This window comes from Ictidomys tridecemlineatus, chromosome 12 (genome assembly GCF_052094955.1).
Source record: "Ictidomys tridecemlineatus isolate mIctTri1 chromosome 12, mIctTri1.hap1, whole genome shotgun sequence".
Taxonomy (NCBI): Eukaryota; Metazoa; Chordata; class Mammalia; order Rodentia; family Sciuridae; genus Ictidomys; species Ictidomys tridecemlineatus.
The window spans coordinates 27562278-27582988 of record NC_135488.1 but is presented as its reverse complement, the minus strand read 5'-3'; the positions used below and the strand labels follow the sequence as shown (position 1 = coordinate 27582988).

Here is a 20711-nt window from a genome sequence, read left to right as displayed (position 1 = left end):
GGCAGAAGGCTTCTCTTTCTGCCTTAGCAAGCCTGAGCTGCAACCAGCATTTCTCATTAGGGCTTCTGTACAAAAAGAGTAGATCATTTCATTCATGGTGTGATTTCAGAGCTCGAAATCTTTCTCATTGATCCTATTCAGATTATTTATCAATTTGGCAAAGGCTGGCATTAGATTTTAGTTATTATTTGAAAAGTCTGAAAAACCCAGAAGGTAAGACACTATCTGTAATCCTGTCATTTAAAAAAAATGACATGACAAAATGAAAATTCTCCACCCCGTGAGTCATCACCATGAATGGTTCAGTTAGCATCTTCCTGACCTTCTACTGCTCTTCTAACTCCCAAGGAGATGCTAGTGGTATCATCTGCTGAAAGGCAGTGCAGTTGGGGTGGGGCTGGAGCAGGAGCATTACAGTCAGAATGTACTTGAAGCAGTGATCTAGAAACACAAAGCTCTGCGCCCAGCACTATGTGGGCCCCACATCCTTGTGAGAGTGCAGATCCAGTGATGGCCATGTCCTCTCAGGAATTGGGTCACGTTGCAGCACTTTCTCGACATGTGCACGTGGTGTTTTCCCGTTGGGTTGGGCTTGCTGTGGTGCTGAAGGGACACAGTGGGGAGGTGAGGAAGCATGGATGGAAGCGAGCAGACCTCTTTTGTTTGTCCTCTCCTCGGCAGATGAACACCGTGGATGTGTTAACCAGCATGGGGGCTATCCCCGCAGGCTTCAGGCCTTCCACACTCTCCCAGCTGTTGGAGGAAGGTACGGTGGCGCTCGGCCTCTGCAGCCATGCTTGGAGGCTAATTTTTCTCTGGTAGCTAAAACAAGTTGAGGAAGATGCCGAGTCTCACTTCTCTTTGGAGCACGTCCTTTCCTTGTCCCTCTTGTGACCATAAGCAAGGACTCCAGTTCTATGAGAGGACCATCTGTTTACATGTGTTGTGGACTCCAGCCCTTCCCTATTCTCTTTAATTGCCAGCCCTTTCCTGCTCTTTAGCCTGCCTGTCCTGCCTTCCCCTGCCACCACTGGGAGCAGCGCACCACAATGCCACCAGCCCATCCCGTCCCAGCACAGTGCCACCAGCCCATCCCGTCTCAGCACAGTGCCACCAGCCCATTCCGTCCCAGCACAGTGCCACCAGCCCATCCCGTCCCAGCGAGGAAGCCTCCCTTCCTCTGCTCCTCTTCACAGCAAGGGCTCTCCTGGAGAGTCTTCAGTGGGCTTTCTGATTCCTGTTCACCCTGGATTTCCCGCTACTTGGCAACTTTTGTCTAGAAGCTCATTTTGAAGGGAAGTCATGAGGGGCAGGCTGGCTCCTGGGTGCCTGAGCCATTAACTGCGGGTGGAAGGGCTGCTTCAAGGTTACTTCTGCTGGGAAGGTTCTTCCTGCCCCTTCCCATCCTGTAGTCTCAGGGTCCCTTCCACCTTGGCAGCGATGCCCGCTCTGGCAGCGATGCCCGCTCTGGCAGCGCGGCTTCCCTCCCACCCTGTGAGCACATACACTAGTCTCTTGTGCCTACTTCTCTGTTTCCCTCACTCAGCTGTGGTCAACAAGGATTCTCTGGCTCCATTTCCAGCTCCTAGCACAGCCCATGGCACAGGGCAGGGACTCAAATGATTTCTTTTTTTCTTTTTTTTTTTTTTAAGAGAGAGTGAGAGAGGAGAGAGAGAGAGAATTTTTATATTTTATTTTTTTTAGTTCTCGGCGGACACAACATCTTTGTTGGTATGTGGTGCTGAGGATCGAACCCGGGCCGCACGCATGCCAGGCGAGCGCGCTACCACTTGAGCCACATCCCCAGCCCTCAAATGATTTCTTAAACAAAAAAGTGATTTTATAATAAATGTTCTTCATGATAAAGTATCGAAGAGAAGTATAAAAATTCTTAGGTATCTCCCATAGCCTGCGTGGGCAAGGGAATGGCTTCCCTCCAGAGGGATGGGCTGGCTGGGAATTAATACTTAAAAAAAGTACCACGAGATGACCTCAGAACACAGGAAAGCAGTTTCAGAGCAGGGGCATCAAAGGGCAAAGCTGACCAGATGGGTCTAGCTCCTAACAAAGAATGGAGCCCGCGCTTGCTTTATTTATATTGGAACACATCAAAGACTTTTGGTAGAAAATTCTTCACCAAAGCAGGATAGAAGTGGGGACAGGTAGGCTGCTCCATTCCTGACAGGTCATACCCATTTCCAGTGCTGCGCAGGACCTTTTGGCAGAGTGGAGGGGGAGTTCACTTGCATTGGGTGGTCTTGATAGCAGAAGTGCCACTATAAGTTCCCAAATACGAGACCTACCCCCTCGCTGGCTTCAGTGCTGAAAAGATCCTCGTGCATTTTGTGGATGGATTCCTGTACTTTTGTGTTAAGAAGTAAAACTAGGTTCTGGGGCCGGGCTCAGTGTAGAGCGCTTGCCTAGCACATGTGAGGCACTGGGTCCATCCTCAGCACCACGGAAGAGTATATAAATAAAATAAAGGTATTTTGTGCCTCTATAACTAAAAACATATATGTGAAGAAAGAAGCAGGGCTGGGACTGGGGCTGGGCTCAATGGCAGAGCACTTGCGTAGCATGTGTGAGGTACCAGGTTCCATCCTCAGCCCCACATATAAATAGATAGAAATAAAGTTACATCAACAACTAAAAAAATTTAAAAAAGAATCCAAACTAATGGTTATGTATTTTTTCTAAAATATATAAAAAATGTTACAGATTTCTGCATTTTATAGAAATATTTGAATAAATCATCTTCACTGTGAAGCATGTTGTTGGTCTAAACTCTTTAAGATCTTCCTTAAAACTATCTTAAAGTAGTCTTTTATCAGTTTTTATCTTAAAATTTTGAGCATGATCCTATCTTGGTTCATCTGTCTTGGAAAGCAAGTTGCTAGTAAGCCCCTAGGCATTTTGGAAATATCTGTTCCTAAATTTGTAGCATAATATCTTAGACTTTTGGTTTTGAATTTCATTCTTCTTTTTATAAGAAAATAAAGGAAAGCTGTTTTTTCAGGGAATCAGTTTCGAGCAAGTTACTTTCTGCAACCTGAGCTCACGGCATCACAGCTGTCCTTCAGAGATCTGATGTGGGACGCGAAGACAGGCACTGTGAGTACAGCGACAGCAGAGAAGCTGCAGCCTGGCTGCCGTTGTCCTGGGGCCAGCACATGAGTGACATATGGCTTTAAAGCAGTGATGTTTACATAGTCAAGGCAGCACCTAGACTTGGTCCCCTGACTCTGGTTTCTCTTAGCGGTTGTGCCCTCCTCCCAACGCCACAAAGGATGTAATACTGCGTCTCCCTGTTCATCATGCTTTACCTCAGTGTCTTCATCTGGGAACAGGGATGACAGTCGTCCTAACATCGAGCAGTTGTGAGAATTTATGAAGGCTTTGGCAGTGCCTGGCAGAGTATGAGAACGCAGTCATACTGTGGCCAGCACTGTGCTTTGGATAGGTGCCCCACGGCCCATGGGTCAAGGCTTGCTGCCAGCCTGGGGGCTATTGGGAAGTGGTAGGACCTGGAGCTGGGTCCTAGTGAGGGGAAGTTACATGGCTGAGCCACACCCATGAAGGGATTGTGGGACCCCAGCCCCTGCCTCTCTCCCATCTGCTTCCTGGCTGCTGCGAGGTGACACATCACGCCACCATGTGCTCCCCGCTCTGATTCCCTGCCTTGCCACTGGCCCCAAAACAGTGGAGTCAAGCGACCATGGACTGAGACCTCTGAGACCAAGAGCTAAGCAGACTTTGCTCTCTGCAAGCTGCTCATCTCAGATCTCTTGCAGTGGGAAGCTGCCAGCTCAGTCAGGAAGAGTGGAAGTGACATGATCTTAATTGAGTGGGAATGAAAAAGTCGGCAGAACTTCATGATCACACTTTTTGGGTACCACCAAGAAAAAAAGATTTTTGCTATGCCAGTATTTGAAGTAGAATATGCTCTTGATCTTTAATTCTACTTTATATCTGCCTGTAACAGATATAAACTGCATTAGAGTATGTCACTCCCTTCCCATTTACCTTGACTTTACCCCTCAGTGGTGGCCGGGGTGGTAGGAAGGGGGCTACAGAACTTGGTGCCCCTAATCCTCTCACCCTGAGCATCAACTGGCGCCTTAGTAGGAGGTGCTGTATTGCAAGTGGGCAGAGGGGCTGCTTGGTGCACCAGTGCTGAGCAGATCACAGTTAATGCCGTGAACTTGTGCCCGGGAACTAAAAACCCAGCTCTCACTACTTAAATAAAAAGGTGACAGATTATTGATATTATCTTATCTTTTACAACAATATAAATTATTTAAATGAAAAGGCTTGTGATCATAAAGCAGAATGTAAAGTTTAGCTAATTGAAGCTGTTCTTTAAAAATAAAAATACAGAATGCCAGTTTATTTATTCACAATCTGACCTTTATCTGTGAAATAGATTTGAACAGTCAGACCAAACATGACATTCTATGTCAAAGCATCTAAGAGCCAAAGAGGAGGTAGCTGGGTGACATTCATGCCAGGTATCTTGGTTGTCATGCTAGGGTAACTGTCTTCAATTCCACACATCGTATGGGAATGGACCTGGAGACTAGAATACAGTGATTCAAGGGTCAGGTCATATATTTTACCTGCTAGTACTAGTAGTCTTTCATTGAAGTTTTTAAGTAGTTAAGAAAAAAATGCAAATATTTCAAATATAACTTTATGCAAAATTTACCTGAAATAACTGGGTTTGATTTTGAACAGACTATTGAAACTCTGTGTATGTATATCCATGTAAAAGTTTTCCTTTTTGTATTCTATGTATATCTTCTTAAGCTGTATTTTACAAATGATGCTTTGGAAATGGATTTGTACTACTATTAATAGGTTTTTGTGTTTTTCTTTCAGATTAAGTCAAGGCCAAGTCGTGTTTCCTTGATCCTCACCCTGTGGAGCTGTAAGATGATTTCTCTCCCAGGAATGAGCATCCAGGTGCTCAGCAGACATGTTCGCCTCTGTCTGTTTGATGGCAGTAAGGTAAGCTCACTGAGTTGACCATCTCACATAGGGACATGCAGGCAGAGGCCCTCTGGGGAGGGGACTCCAGGGGGAGCAGGGTGGCCGCCAGTGTGGAATCCTGACGGGGAGTGTCTGGAAGGCAGGCAGTGTGAGAAGCAGTGCACGTCTGTCCTAAAAACAGCAAAGGGCACTGAAGGAGGTGACATGATGAGATTCATGTTCTGGAAAGATCTCTGGCTCCTCTCTGAAGAATAAATAGAAAAGGTAAGTTAACGGGAGGAGAGAGCAGCCAGAGGGGACTCAAGTGGACCACTGGGGGCAGGGCCATGGCACAGCATGGCAGGCAGAGGACAATAGGCATCATCTTGAAGAAGCAAAATCTGGATCCAGCTTGCTTAGGATTGCTCCTGGTGCTGGCATTTGCACAACATGGGACCTTGACCTTGCTCTCAGGCTCCTCCTCTTGTACCTCCTGGGATCAATGTGAGCAAACTGGGTTAATATAAGTAAAGCAGGGAGAACAACACATGGAGCATAATAAGTGCAACCAAAAGAATGATGACTATTACATCTTGGGTAGAGATCAGGTGGGGGGAGATACAGGAGGCAGGAATCAACGGGATTGGTGGTGGGCTGAGTGTGGAGGGTGGAGGGAGAGCAGGTGTGGAGCGGGCAGTAGGTCTCAGACATCCACCCCTGGATAGACCATGGTCACACGCACACAGGTAGGGAGGCCTGGGAGAGGACTGGGTGTGGCGCTGCCCTGGTGGTTTTCTTCCACCTGAACTTGGAGTAAGGGTGACCACAGGGCTACTGTGCACAAAAGCACCACCGCAAACGCGCCAGGAGGTGTCAGCAGTGACCAAGAAGAGAGGACCTGCTGTACTCTCCTGTTCTCACATGAGAACCGAAAAGAAAAACTAGAATTTCACTTTAATAATAGAAAATATGGGATTCATTTTATATCCAGATCCTAGAAGCTCATTTATGAAATTAATTTTTATCAGAGTTTGAAATCGAGAAGTTTTACATCACATTTAATAGTTAGAAAAATGCATTATTTGCTCTTTGAAGGCTTCTTTAACAAATCTAGCCTATTACAAAAGGAAAGCTCTGTTGTCAAGCCTGGGCAGTGCCAATCCAGGACGTCCTCCCAGCACCCACCATCCTCACAGGGCAGGTGCACCCACACCTGCAGCGTCGGGGGGAGCCTCAAGCCTCTGGGTCTGCTGCCTGCTTTTCTTTTTTGTTTTATTTTCTAGGGCTGGGAGGGAGCCCGGCTTTGTTCTCTCTCCCTATTGTCCTCTGTTCTCTTTCCTCCTTCTTGCGTGTGGCTTATTCTTTTCTTAGAACTCCATTCTGAATTATCCGTGGTGTTGAGTGGTCTCTCTGATCTCTTCAAGGCATTCCATCTGTCCTTTTCTGTTTGTAAAAGGCCACTCTGACTTTTCCCCAGGAATGTGAAAGATCCTTCTTTAAGGCTCCCCTATAGAGGATCTTCTGCCCTTAACCTTATTGGGAGCAGAGGTTCTTACCCTCAACTGCATGCTGAAGTCGAGGAGGAGCTTGAGAACCACACTCCTGGGGCCCATTCCTGGAGGGTCTGATTTGACTGATTTGTGTGCATCCTGGTCATTGGGAGTTCAAAATTCTTCCTAGTTATTTTAATTATAGATGGACTTGGGATTGCCTGGTACAAAGAATAAACACCCCTCATGGGGGAGCTAGAAACATAGACATGGGCTCAAATTCTGGTCATTAACTGTGATTCTGGGAAAGTCCCTTAACATTTCCATACAAACAGAATAATATTTACCCTCTTAGATTTCCTGGGTGGATTAAATGAGACAAGTATGCAGAATGCTTAGGACAGAGGTTTCTGGCCCAACACTGTCAAAAAATTCTTCTCTGAACTTCGGGTCATTTTCTCTAATAATATCTATCCTCCATAAAGATGGAGGTCAGAGGACCTGGATCTGCAAGGCACATATGGATTCATCATCAGTAGCGAGGGGGTGGGAGCTGCCTCTGTGACCCCTTCTGTTCTTGGCCTGGTGGTGGGGATTCCTCTCTCTTTGGGATCCAAGTAATGTAAAAGATGATATTTATATTTAAATTGTAATTTCTAGAGTCAATGTTAAAATTTGTAAAAAGCCTTTGACTTGCCAATAATATCCCTCTGTCAAGATGTGAGATGAGGCCTAGAACAGAATAGCTAACCTATCCACAGGCCTCTGGTGGTTTGCAGATGTCTGAAAGTATTCAAATGCCTGTACATGCCACTGTCTATGAGAACTATAGGGATGCACATGCCCTGCTAGGTATGTTCATTCCTAAGGGGAAAAGATGGGGCCCAGCTATGCTCCACATAGATCCAAGTTCAGGCAGGTGTTTGGCAAGCATTAAGAAACGGCATCTGCTCATTAGATGAGCCAAGGTGAAGAGCAATGTCTACTAAAATATTAGGTTAGTGGAACCTGGAGCACACAATTTTAGAAGGGAAAGTAATAATGTCTACTTGAGTATGTAATCCCTTTTCCTCTTTTCTTGAGTATATATATTTCTGGAAAAGAATAGAAGACTTTATCGAAGTTAAGAGGCCAAAAAAAAAAAAAAAAACAGAATCATAGTAAATCTTTGCCATTTGGGTTTCATTCATTCATCATTAAAAAAGTGGTCCTGCCTGGGACTGGCTTTGATTCTGCCCTTGTCTTGCCAACAGCCATCCTTACCCCACCCAGGATGGAGGTGTCCAAGGATGGCTTCCATCTGGTTATTGAACTGGAAGACCTGGGGCCACAGTTTGAGTTCCTCGTGGCCTACTGGAGGAGGGAGCCTGGTGCCAAGGTGAGTCGGGCTTTGCGGGGAGATGGCATAGCTCTCTGAGGGTGGGTGAGGAGAGCCAGGTCCTGCAGTGCTCACTGTCTGGGCAGCCTGAGAATGAGCAGCTCTGGGTGAAGCCTGTGGAGGGAGAAATGACTAGATGCTGACCATTCCTTGGGCCTCTTTAAAAAATAAAAATGCCAAGTCCACTTTGGTCTTGGTTGAGAACATTTTCAGGCAGATCTGCTGAAGTTTGGGGGACAGTCTCATGCCCCAAACTAAGCTAGATTGACCTGGAACATCTTTTGAATGGACTTTTCCCCTCTCTCATCAGCTGATCTCCTCAGCCAGTTAAGGGAAGCAGGCCAGGGTGTTCCAGATCAACTGGATGATTTCAAGAGCCTACGAGGCTGGTACAAGCCTCTTGAGGGTGTGGATCTTGGCAGGGAACAGAAGGGGGCAGCCAGCCAGGAGCTGGCTTATGAATAAGCCCATTTAATTAGGAGCAGGTAGGCCATGCAGAAAGCCCGGGAGGGAGCTGCCCCTCCCCGTGGGAAGGCTGCTGTAGTCCAGGTGAGTAGAGTCCAGCCCTCACAAAACAGCAGCAGCAGAAGGAGTGGGACACCAATGGAAAGTGAGGGGACACTCAAATCCATGGAGCCCCTGTCCAAGCTGAGAGGGAGACAGGGCCTAGAGGCCCGCTCCCATCAGCACCAGGAAGTAATGGGCTTTCTCAGAGTATTAATGTGGGCTCTCACAGAATCCCTGAGGAGAGGTGGCAGAGTCTCCTTTCTCCAGGGACCCCTACCTGTGGTGGCCTTGCTTCCTTCCGCTGAGTCCTCTTCCTGTGGCTCCCTGCCCAGCTTACTCCCAGGCCCTGCCCTTCATCACACCTTCCAACATATGCCTATGATGGTGCCTTCCCAGCCACTCAAGGCCTCTGAGCCTGAGGCCTCTCACAGTATCCTCTCCCCTTTATCCCTACTTCCAGATCTAGGTATTTAGTTTCCCAAGACCAAAGTCTTTGGAGAGGAATCCCATTGTTCATGCTCATCGGGCCAAGCTTAGTGGTTGCAGGGAGCTAGTTGGTCTCTGATAGGACCCTTCTCACACCAGAGGTATCCCAGATCACTTAGTGGTGTCTGAGGGCAGTGTATATGCCCTGCCACACACTCAATAGGGGCTTTAGGTTGGGAAGTGTCCCCTGGAAGGTGGGTGGGGGCAGGTAGGGCAGGCAATAATACCAGCCCTTATCCCCATGAGGTCAGAGCCAACTGATAGGACATGGCATTGCCAACCAGACAGGTGGAGTGGTGCTGGGGACAGGGTCAGCACCTGGCAGGAGGCAGCACACAGCTCCCTCAGATTCTTTGGGACAGAGTGGCTCCCCACCCTTGTAACTGGCAGGGCCAGTGCTGAAAGAGAAGTATGTGCCCTGAGTCACCTAGGCTCAGCCTACACAAGCCTCTGCAGGCTCAGATGCAGAGCACAGGCCCGGGGCAGGCGGTGGATGTGGAAAGGTGGACAGCGGAGTGCATAGACAGAGGGATGGATGGGCAAGTGGGGAGGCATGGCCCACCAGCTCTCTGATTTTATGCACTGATCTCTGTGGCAGTAGTGACCATGCCAAATCCTTGCCCAGTCAGATTTCCAAATTTCCAGTCTCTGCTCAAATATCATCCTTTCAGAAAGGTTTCTGCTAACCACATTGTCTAAACTAGTGCCTCCCTGTCACTCTCTAGCCCCTTGCCTTTTCTCTGCACAGCTTTTATGGCCACCTGACATGTATGTATATATTGTTGGTCTTCCCCACGAAAGCTCTACAACAGCAAAGACTTTGCCTCCTTCGTTATATGCTCTGTCCCTGTTCCTGGAACAGTGCCTGATACTTATTAGGTGCCTAATAAACGTGAGTGGATAAACGAGCAAGTGAGTGCAAACATGCGTGAGTAACAGGGAACATTCTGTATGTACCCCAGATAGGAAATTTCTGCAGTGTTCCCTTCCTGGCTCTCCTCAACCTTTCCAGTCCTGCTACCCTCAGAGAATAACTGTGTTTTCTATTCTCCCAAAGGAACAGAACAAAGTGGTGAGGAGTAGGGGCGTTGTTCCTGTGCACCTGGAAACCATGGACCCAGGAGCCACATACTGTGTGAAGGCCTAGTCTCTGGTGAAGGTCATCGGGAGGCACAGTGCCTTCAACCAGGCAGAGTGTGTGGAGGTGCAAGGTAAAGAAGATCTGCCTGTCCCTTGGGCCCCGCAGAGGTGACAGCCCCTCTTGGTGCATGCTCAGGTGCCTTTGATTCTGAGCCTTCCCTTGATTTCACAGACCTGGGTGGGTTCCGGTGAATGTGTGCAGGAGGCCATCCTAGTGCTGGGTGGGAATCTTTAAGCAGCTGTCACTCTCCCTGTGAGAGCTTCCTCCTCCCTGGGCCAGATGTGTCAAGGCTGATGAATACTGCCTGTGATTAGAGGTGGCTGCAGGAGAGGCCACCAGGTTCCTTGGTGAGCCTGGGAAGGAGGTCATACACCATACAATGCCACAGTTTCTTTTATTGGAAGGGGCTTTATGGAGTGTCTCCAGAAGCCTCTTTTTTTTTCCCCCCTTGACATTAAAAAAAAAAATTTTTTTTTTTTAGTTGTAGATGAACACAATACCTTTAATTAATTAATTAATTTTTTTATGTGGTGCTAAGGATTGAACTCATTGCCTCACAGGTGCGAGGCAAGTTTTCTACCACTGAGCTACACCTCCAGACCCCCCTTGAAATGTTATGGTCTAAAAACTTGAATAACTTGAAAACCCTTTTGGAAAAAATAAACCCAACAAAATTCTACATCCTATGATCCTACCATTCAAATATCACCACTTGTGTGTGTGTGTGAGTGATCTTTTAGCCTTGAATATATAGTACATTCATATGGTGCAAAAAATATAAGAGACACATGGAAATTTTATTTTCCATATCCATTTTCCCCACCCATAAAATTCCTATACCCTCTACCATAGATACGGACTTCTTGCATATACTTCTGAAGACTTTTTAATGCATATACAAGTAAATGAGAATATGTTTACATATATTGCCTTTCCTTTTCTTTGTGGGGTGGGTACTAGGGATTGAACTCAGGGGCACTTGACCCCTGAGCCACATCCCTAGCCCTATTTTGTATTTTATTTAGAGTCAGGGGTCTGTCTGAGTTGCTTAGCATCTCTCTGTTGCTGAGGCTAGCAAAAATGGTGGCATGTTCTATACATTTTTCTGGATCTTGTCTTTTTCATTTTATGTATCTTATAGATTTTGCCTTATTAATAAAGTAGTTCCTTTATCCTTCATTATTGCTACATACTATTTCATTATATGTATATGAAATAACTGATTTAACTAGTCCCCTATTAATGGGCACTTAGTTTTTCCCAAAATATTTTGCTATTACAGCCAATGCTCTAATTAATTTCTGCTAATACATTGATTATTTTGCCAGGGATGGGTGTGTAGCTCAGTGGTAGAGGGCTTGTCTAGCATGCACAAGACCTTAAGTTTGACCCTCCCAACATTGTGAGAAAAAAAAAAGATAATTTTTCTGGTATACATTTATTTGAAGAATAAATTATTCGAGGTAGATTGACTTGGTTGAAGATATAGACCTTTAATTTTGATTGCTGTTTTCAAATTGCCCTCCAAAGGAGCGTAGCCCTCAGTCATTACCTACACGTCGGAGTTCTATAGCATATAAACACTGTGCCTATTTTTCTGTTTTTCCCCAATAACTAACATATCTATAACTGTTCCCATGTAAATTTTCTGATTATTATTTTATTCACTTTCAAAAAAAATCATGTCTTGTTTAAAAAAATCCAATCAACACAGAAATTTTAAAAAGGGTCAGAGTTAAATATTGTTCACTCTTCCCCATATACCACTCAGGAGGTTTCCTTTGGTGAGTCTGGCATTTAATCCTCCCAGTACTGTCTGTGTGATTCCAGTGCTCACACACACAAAGGGGCCTATCCCATACCTAGTGTTCTGTGCCTGGCTCGTCTTCACTTGGCAATATATCATGAGCATCATTTTATGTCGGTATCTTTGGGTCCACCTCAGTTTTTTTAAATGCTGCATAGTAAACCAGTATATTTAATATCTCCTTATTAATGAGAATATTTTGTGTTTTCTAGTCCTTTGCCACTATAAACCATGCTGTAGTAACCAAGTGTGTATCTGTCCCAATTCTCATTTTAATAGCTGAATGACTAGCCTACCATTCTGGTGAATCCCCTTTATTGGGTATTTGAATCACTTCTGTTTGCTTTTTGGGGGAGGGGAGGTACCAGGGATTGAATTTAGGGTCACTCAACCACTGAGTCATGTCTCCAGTCCTATTTTACATTTTACTTAGAGACAGGGTCTTACTGAGTTGCTTAGCACCTTGCTTTTACTGAGGCTGGCTTTGAACTTGTGATTCTCCTGCATCAGCCTCTCGATCTGCTGGGATTACAGGCAGGCGCCACCACACCCAGCTTTCATTTGCTTTTGAAGATGATATTCATTCTTTTATTAAATGAATATTTACTGAGTATTCACTGTGTGCCAAATCCTGGCCTGTGCACTTGGATACAGCAGGGAAATCCCTGCTCTCAAGAACCTCCCTTCTAGTGGAGACAGATTCCCAACAAGCAAAAGATGGGATGGTATCAGTGGGTTCCATGAGGAAAATGTACCAGAACAGGCCTGGAGGGGTAGGAGGGGCAGGGACCACTCTGGGCAGAGAAGGGGGTTCTGTTGCTGTATTCCAGAAGTTTCCATGAACAGACCGATGCATATAATTGTTTCCTTTCTTGGAATTATTTTTTTGGAATTGAAATCATAGGAGTGGATTGAAAGGGATGAACATTTGTGTATCTCTCAATGTACACTGCTAAAATAATTTTCAAAATCTTTGAAACAATATGCATGGCCCCAGCCACTTGTGTGACTACCAGCTTCTCCACAACCTCCCTGGCTAAGTTATCCTTCACATTGTGAGCTAACTACCCGACCAGGGGGTGCTTAAATGAGCTACTCCAGGTTACACAGAACGGAGATGGGAAAATACTGCATTCCCCTTCTGCATCTCCAGATGCCCAGGTCTGGTCCTTTCTGCTACATTTACAATTACAATAATTATGGGCTTTGGAGCTAACCCTATCTGTGTGACCTGGGGTAAATTGCCTAACCATTCTGAGCATAGAATCATCTTATAAAAGCAGAGAAACTCATGCCCATTGCAAAGAACAGGGGTTTACCACCCAGCCCCCAGAATAGAGATGGAAGGAGGAGCCACATAACAGGGGCTTGATATATCATAGTTATTATGTGACTGTTTTCCGGACTTAATATTCTCCTCCATAAGATGGATCAGTGCTAAGAGCAAATTGCGAAACACTTTGTTTTCGGTTACCACCAGCCAGTTCTGGGGCCTGGCCGGGTGCCTTCCTCTGGCAGCTGTGCCAGGTATGTGCTAACACCACTCTTGCCTTCACACACAATGCTCCTCCCTTCCCCTTCCTGAGAAAGAGATTTTAATCTTCTCTGGAGCTTTCTGGAAAGCATACCTTAATCTAGATTTTCTAGATTAAATCTAAAATTTAGATTTTAGAAAAATGGCGGCAATTTTGGTCACCATGGCACATTATCAAATCTCAGGTTTCTGGCTTCTGCCGTCTTGATTGACATTCGGCGTCAACTCCAGGGGTCAGGGGAGGCCTGGGTTTGGAGGCTTCCCCTTCATTGTGGTTTCTAAGCGTCTTCTTGTCTTTCTGTCTCCAGAAGAGGCTCTCCCGCTGGCCCTGGCCCTGTTTGCCTTCCTTGGCTTCATGCTGATCCTCGTGATTGTGCCGTTCTCCATCTGGAAAATGGGTCAGCTGCTCCAGTACTCCTGCTGCCCCGTGGTGGTCCTCCCAGACACCTTGGTAAATAAGCTTCCTCTTTCCTTGCAGCATGACGCTGATCAGAGGGCTGTACCTTAGGCCTTAGGTGGGCATGGCATGCTTTTTGTGGGTTTTTTGGTTTTTAGAGAAGAGCACCTGTCTCAGTCTGTATTGCTAGAATAGAATATCACAGATTGGGTAATTCATAAACAATAGAAGTTCATTTGGTTCTGAGGAAAATATGACCTTTGACCTTTGGGTTTGACTTTATTTTGCTTAACATAATATTCTTAAGTTCCATTCTTTATGACTGGCTGAAACTCCATTGTGTATATATACCACATTTTCTTTATCCATTCTTCCATCGATGGACACCTAGGCTGGTTCCACAGTTTGGCTATTGTGAATTGTGCTGCTATAAACATGGGTGTGCACGGATCACTATAGTATAACAACTAATTCTTCAGGATAAATACTGAGGAGTGGTATAGCTGGGTCATATGGTGGTTTCATTCTTAGTCTTTTGAGGAATCTCCGTGCTGATTTCCGTAGTGGCTGTAGTAATATACAATCCTACTAACAGTATAGAAGTGTTCCTTTCTCTCCATGTCCTCTTCAGCATTTATTATTGTTTGTGTGCTTGATGTTGCCATTCTAACTGGAGTGAGATGAAATCTCATTTTAGTTTTGGTTTGCATTTCTCCAATTGCTAATTATGTTGAACCTTTTTTTAATGTATTTGTTTGCCATTTGCATTTCTTCTTTTGAGAGATCTGTTTAATTCATTTGCTCATTAATAAATTGAGGGTTTTTTTTGGTGGGGGGGAATACCAGGGATTGAATACAGGGACACTCAACCACTGAGCCACATCCCCAGCCCTGTTTTGCATTTTATTTAGAGACAGGGTCTCACTGAGTTGCTTCGCACCACGCTTTTGCTGAGCTGGCTTTAAACTTGGGATCCTTCTGCCTCAGCATTCCCAGCTGCTGGGATTATAGGCGTGCACCACAGAGCCTGGCTGAGTTTTTTTGATGCTGAATTTTTTGAGTTCTTTATATATTCTGGCTTTTAATCCTCTGTAAGAAGAAGCAGCACAGTTTTTCTCCTATTCTGTAGGTTCTTTCTTCCCATTCTCAAGTCCTTTTACGATCTACATCAATCCATTGGTGAAAGTAGAGCCCTCAGCTAATCATCTCTCAAAGGTCCCACCTTAAGGCTGTTGCCTTGGGAATTTAGTTTGCAATACATGCTTTTGGGAGAACATATTCAAACCACAGCAATTTCTAATCAGAGGGTCTAGGAGAGATCTCCCTTCTCCAGGGTATAGGCACCTCCCTGAGGCCACCTCTGCTTTCTCCCAGGACCTGGCATGAACACAACCTGGTGTTTGCCCAGCCCAGGATGCTTGCCATTTCAGGAGTCATACACAGTTTTTCTCTTCTGAACTGTCCTGCTGAACCTTCTTGGTCCCTTTCTACAGTTCCAACAGTGGCTACATTCAATAACATACTCCAACTCAATATATTCAACTGATCCGCCAAGGGCATCAGGGTAAAGAGCATGTGTGGGAACATGGGAAGTCTGGACTATGCTTTGTCTTTGGTGGGGATGGCGTGGGGACATGGGGGGCAATTTGGACTTCATAGTGACTCCCAAAGACTAGGGGTCCCTGCCGGTGTTCCTAGCTCTGCACTAGCCTAGGATTCTTATTCTACTCCAGGGAACACAGAGCACAGGAGTGAGTGTGCCCGGGGCCATGGTGGGGAGAAGCAGAAGCCAGCAGTTCCCACACGGTGCATCTGGCCACCTCTCTAGATGCCTCCCTGGATATTCCAACTTCTATTCTGTTTTTTTCCCCTGGATTTCTAAAGTGGACAAATTCTCTGAGTCAATGCATTTCCCCACGGTGCTGTGTGAGAGATAGATCATTAGTGTCCATTAAATCCCAAACACATTCTGGAGCCGGGCGTCACTACCACCATCCCCCTTCTCTCAGCAGAGCCTAGCTTCTCCGACAGTTGCATTGTTTATACATAATCCTCCAAACTGTTAAAAAAAAAAAAAAGCGATTTCCAGCCAGCCTTGCAAAATCCACTCATTTTGCCAATTAAACTGTAGAAAATTACCAATCGGAAATCCTTGGCAATTCTCCAAAATGTCCTTCCAGGTTTGTGCTTATTTTATCTGTGTGGGTGAAATGTTACATGTCTATATCTACAATTTTACAATTGGGATGGCTGCACTTTGAAATGTGCCATGAAGAATTCCTTTCCATTAAAGTTTATATCACCATGTAACAGTCAAAGCAAAAGTACCCATGCAAGGACAATCATGTTAATTCGGTCCAGTGTATATTCTCTATTTAAAAATATAATTTTTCCCCATGTCTTTCATCCATAGTTGCTTCCCAGGGATGGGGCTTTGATGCTAAAGGGTCTTTCTTTCCTTTCTGTGACTGACTTCATTCTTTCTTTTCTTGCTGTCATATTCTACTATAAGGTGGGTGGCAAGCATAGAGATGGCCCCAAGTTAGTAACATTGGATCACCCCAAATGTGGCCTTGTGTGCTTCACAGAAAGTGGCATTTGTGAGTTCAGATGCTTTTGGGGATCAAATAGGTACTGGAAAAAAATGTCAATGCAGTACAATGACCATCACTCAATAAGAAGAGGTGATGGACCCAGGGAAAATCATTCCATCTAAAGAAAGCAGCTGCTTTTTAGCTCCAGAAGGTTGCCACAAAGGTCTGAGCCAGTGCTGCCAGACCTCCAAGATTCATTTATTTATTTTTTGCAGTGCTGGCGATCAAACCCAACTAGACATGCATTTTCCCACCAAGCTACACCCCAGCCTGAGATCTCCAAGATGTAAATAGGAAACCTCGAAGTCCAGATCCTTATGAGAAATCTCATGATTTTTAAATATTGAAAACATATTTTGGGGGGCCTGGGTTGTGGCTCAGTGGTAGAGCACTCGCCTAGCATGCATGAGGCACTGGGTTTGATCTGGCACCACATAAAAATAAAAACAAATAAAATAAATAAACTACAACTAAATTAAAAAAAATGATAACACATATTTTTAAAATATCATTGGAACCTTGCTTGAAAGTTAGTTCTAATTGTGCAACAATGTTTAATTTTTTTTTTTTTTGAGGGGTACCGGAGACTGAACTCAGTGGCACTTGACCACTGAGCTACATCTCCAGCCCTATTTTGAATTTTATTTAGAGTCAGATTCTCCCTGAGTTGCTTAGCACACTGCTTTTGCTGAGGCTGGCCTTGAACTCGCAATCCTCCTGCTTCAGCCTTCTGAGCTGCTGGGATTATTTAATTTAAATGTTTTAGAATTGTGCTGTCCTTTAAAGTCATGTGTGATAGATTGGGAGGACAGTACAAAAGATTTGAAAAATTTTAGTAATTTTTTACTGCATGTTAAATGACAATATTTTGGTGTATCTGTTAAATAAAGTATATCACTAACAATAACTCCACCCATTTCTTTTTACTTTTTAAAATGTGCTGCTAGATTTTAAAAATTGCATATGCGGCTCTCATTGCTTTCACTGGACAGCACTGCTCTAGGATTTAAAAATAATCAAGCAAACCACTACAGGTTTGGCAGTCAGGGTCCTGAGAATCTGACTAGGACCAGCAGCAGTGAATTGATGGCCGCTCCAGGCTAACACTCCTGCTCAGAGAGCCCTTCTTGTGTGATATCTTTTCTTATTGTCGGTTGGACATCAAGAGTAAACCCCTGAAGCTGCCTCTTTAGAAACAGGATCAAAGGTGATTGGCTGGATGACGCTGATGTCTAGGAGACCAAGGTGGTGGAAACCATCATGCCTGTTCATTTGTGTGCATGTACTTTAGGAGTGATGACCAGGAGGTCAGTGGGAGGTAACTATAGAAGAACACAGAGAATTTGTGGAGGTGAGCATACTAGCAATGAAGTCCCTTTGAATAAATGGGTATCTGCATGTTTGCAACTAGCAATGATTATGCACCAGGGTCTCAGGAAAAAAAATATGAGTAAGAAAGAGACTGCATTTATGAGCACCTTCTCTGGACTTGGCACTGTGATAGTTGCTGTTCATGAAGCATCTTAGACTAGTTCATTGTTCTTCAGCTCTTGTTGGAAAATGGTTAGTTCCCCCCCACCCCCGCCCCCCGAATTCTGGAATTTTGGAGCACTGACGCATCAGGGCCTGGAGGGAATAGCTTGGCAGTGAACTGGGAGATGACCTCAGCAAATGCTGGAAGTCACTGATCTAGGGGTTGGAATTGTCTTTGGGATTTTTTTAACAGCTTGAAATTTCATCAAATAATTGGGATTTTTTTTGACACTCTTTACTCTCACTACTTTCTACTAGTGACATCTAATAATCATCGATGAAAATTAATTTTCAGAAAGTAACCAATTCACCTGAGAAGTTAATCAGCTGCAGAAGGGAAGAGGTGGATGTCTGTGCCACAACTGTGCTGTCTTCTGAGGAACTCTTCAAGGCCTGGATCTAGACCTGAGGAAGGGCCCACAGACTGGCCTGCAGGACACAGGACTCGTGAGGGGTGAGGCTGTGTTCCTGTTTTCCTCCACGTATGAAGGACAAGAGAAGTCTGAAGAGCCTGCCGTGTCCATGTGCGGGAGCAACTGTCAGAGGCTGAGTGTCGTGCCAATGGCACTGGTGAGAGTTCAGGAGATGTGACTTCCAGACCCGGAGCTGACATTTGCTAGCTGAGTGACCCTGGGGAAAGTGACTTCATCCCTCTGGTTCTCAGGTTTCTCTTCTGCAATGGGGATTAACTACGCACCTGTCTCTGCTCTCTGTCTCTCTTTCTATGTATGTAAATACATTCAGCCCTTGCAGGTCTGCGGGTTGCATTCATGCCGGGAAAGGCCAGTGCTCCTGGAGAGCAGGATATAAATGTGGAGTAAGAAGGACCAAAGGCCATACGTGAGTTGGCTTGGGCTCCCCGCTTTCCCAGAGGAAATGGAAGAGGAAAGGAAGGATGGGAGTAAGTGTTGATCTCACTTCAAGCCAAATGCTTATGCAGAGGTGGAGGGCTCAGCAAGCCATGGTGGGTGACTTGGAAGGCCACAGCCCCCCTACGTAGGCAGTGCACCAGTGCTGGGGATCCACAGAACACCATCAAGTGTGGACTGAGTGCACATCTTGAGGACGGCCGGTAAAATGTGTGTGTGGTGTGATGAGAGGGCAGGAGGTGGTCGGTTCCAAGTGTAACGTTTGCAGCGTCTGTTTTTCCTATGGCATTGTCATAGTGCAGAAGTAAAAATCAAAAGGGGTGGTCTTTTTGGTTCCTGCAAAAAAAGTGGGCTTTGGGGTTTTATTTACATCACCAGCCTTGGGTCCAGAGAAGTGTAAAATACACACAGTTCTGGCTTCATGCTTCAGCCTATAGTCACAGGCTGCCTGCTTTGGGGACAGCTTCTGCTGCACAAGAGCTCCAACTGACTCAGGTGGCAACACGATCACCTGACCAGGACGCTCTTGGTTTTTCCCAGAGGCCCCTTTCCATAGGATTTATGTGGGGACTTCCTTTTCCTTTAGGCATTCCACTCAGAGATCCAGACTCTGCCTCTTCTACTCTGCTTTTCCTGTTCTCAACTCTGGAAGCCACTACTCTCTCCTCTCCCCAACCAGGTGAGAGAGCCTAAGACTAGAGAAGGAGTGGAGGGAGGAAGTTTCTTGAGGAGTAAAGGATTGATTGTTGATCAAGACCTGTACCTTTTTATTCCCCACTCTCTCCCAGGTCTGGAGCCTCTGAGTGGGTTCCTCTCTACCCCCACTTCCTGGCCCTTCCAGCCAACCTGTGGTGGGGACAGTCTAACTGCCTCAACTAGTTGTCTTCCCCTTTGTAACACCACCACCCCACCATCCTCTCTCCACCTGGCAGGGTCTCAAGTAGATTGGGGAGGGCTGTGTCCAAGAGTGAGATATCCTAAGTGCTTTGCCTTTATATTCTTCTTGTTGGTTCGACTCCTTTATGGAGAGTATGTGTGAATTTTATACTGTGCCTGAACTGGAATCATGTTCATTTTATAAAAAATAAAGACCACATGACTACATGGGTCATACTTGATCCTTCCTCTTCTCTGCCTCTTTAATCTGTATTGTCCCTCCATCACCTGACCAAGCCCAGAACCAAGAAATGACCCCTGACCTCCTCTGCTTGAATCCCTCACAGGATTCCATCCATTTTTGCTAGTCTGTATAGGTACATGGAAATTTCTCTCAATTCTTTGTTGTCTCCCCATGTCCCCAACACATGTGTTTATTGAGCCCCAACCATGCACCAGGCACTGAATTAGTTCTTGATCATAGAGGGGCTGCCTCCTCTGTAGCTGAAGATTTCCTCCCTCCTGGAGCCTCTCCCTTCAACTAATTTATCCCTGTCACTTGGTCCTTTAAGTTAGGACATTCTAATAAGTGGATGTGGGGTGCATTTAATCATAGGACAAGAGCTATCAACTGGGATTACTCTGGTGAGCCAGGAGTGAGGTCACCCTAGTTATAAGGCATAGCTCTGACTTCATGCTTCTTCTGGAAGCTTTAGCCTTCCAGATGTTCAGTTACCAGGCCCAGGAGCAGGCTCAGCACTAATGCTGGCTTTCCTCTTACAGCTGTCATTGAGACCTACAGACTTCTGGGGAAGAGTTGGAGGGCACTGGGTGTCTGTGAGTAGCCCAGGGTGGCTTCTTTGGTTTCAGTGATGTCTCTTGCAGCTTTTGCCACTGCCCTTCTAGGAGCTGTCCCTAGGATGCCCCAGAGTCAAGCCCAGCTGTCCTGATTTTGCCTTCAGGGAACATTTCCCAGTGTCCAATGAAGAAACCCTATTCCATGAGGCTTATGTTCCAACAGGACAAGGGAAGAATACTAATAATGCGATAATAAAGAAGTATATTATTTAGTGAATTAGTATATTGGGAGTTTATGAGGCTTATGGAAAAATGAAAGGTAGAGTAGAAAAT

General features: G+C 45.5%; 1 pseudogene across 1 annotated transcript; it reads left to right on the top strand.

The window, feature by feature from the left end:
- The first annotated feature begins 681 nt into the window (after positions 1 to 681).
- LOC144368934 (interleukin-20 receptor subunit beta-like) lies at positions 682 to 19822 on the top strand (annotated as a pseudogene). Its single transcript, XR_013428374.1, has 6 exons — positions 682 to 766; positions 7712 to 7836; positions 9887 to 10040; positions 13620 to 13762; positions 18131 to 19383; positions 19493 to 19822. The product of XR_013428374.1 is annotated as an interleukin-20 receptor subunit beta-like (transcript).
- Positions 19823 to 20711: the final 889 nt, after the last annotated feature.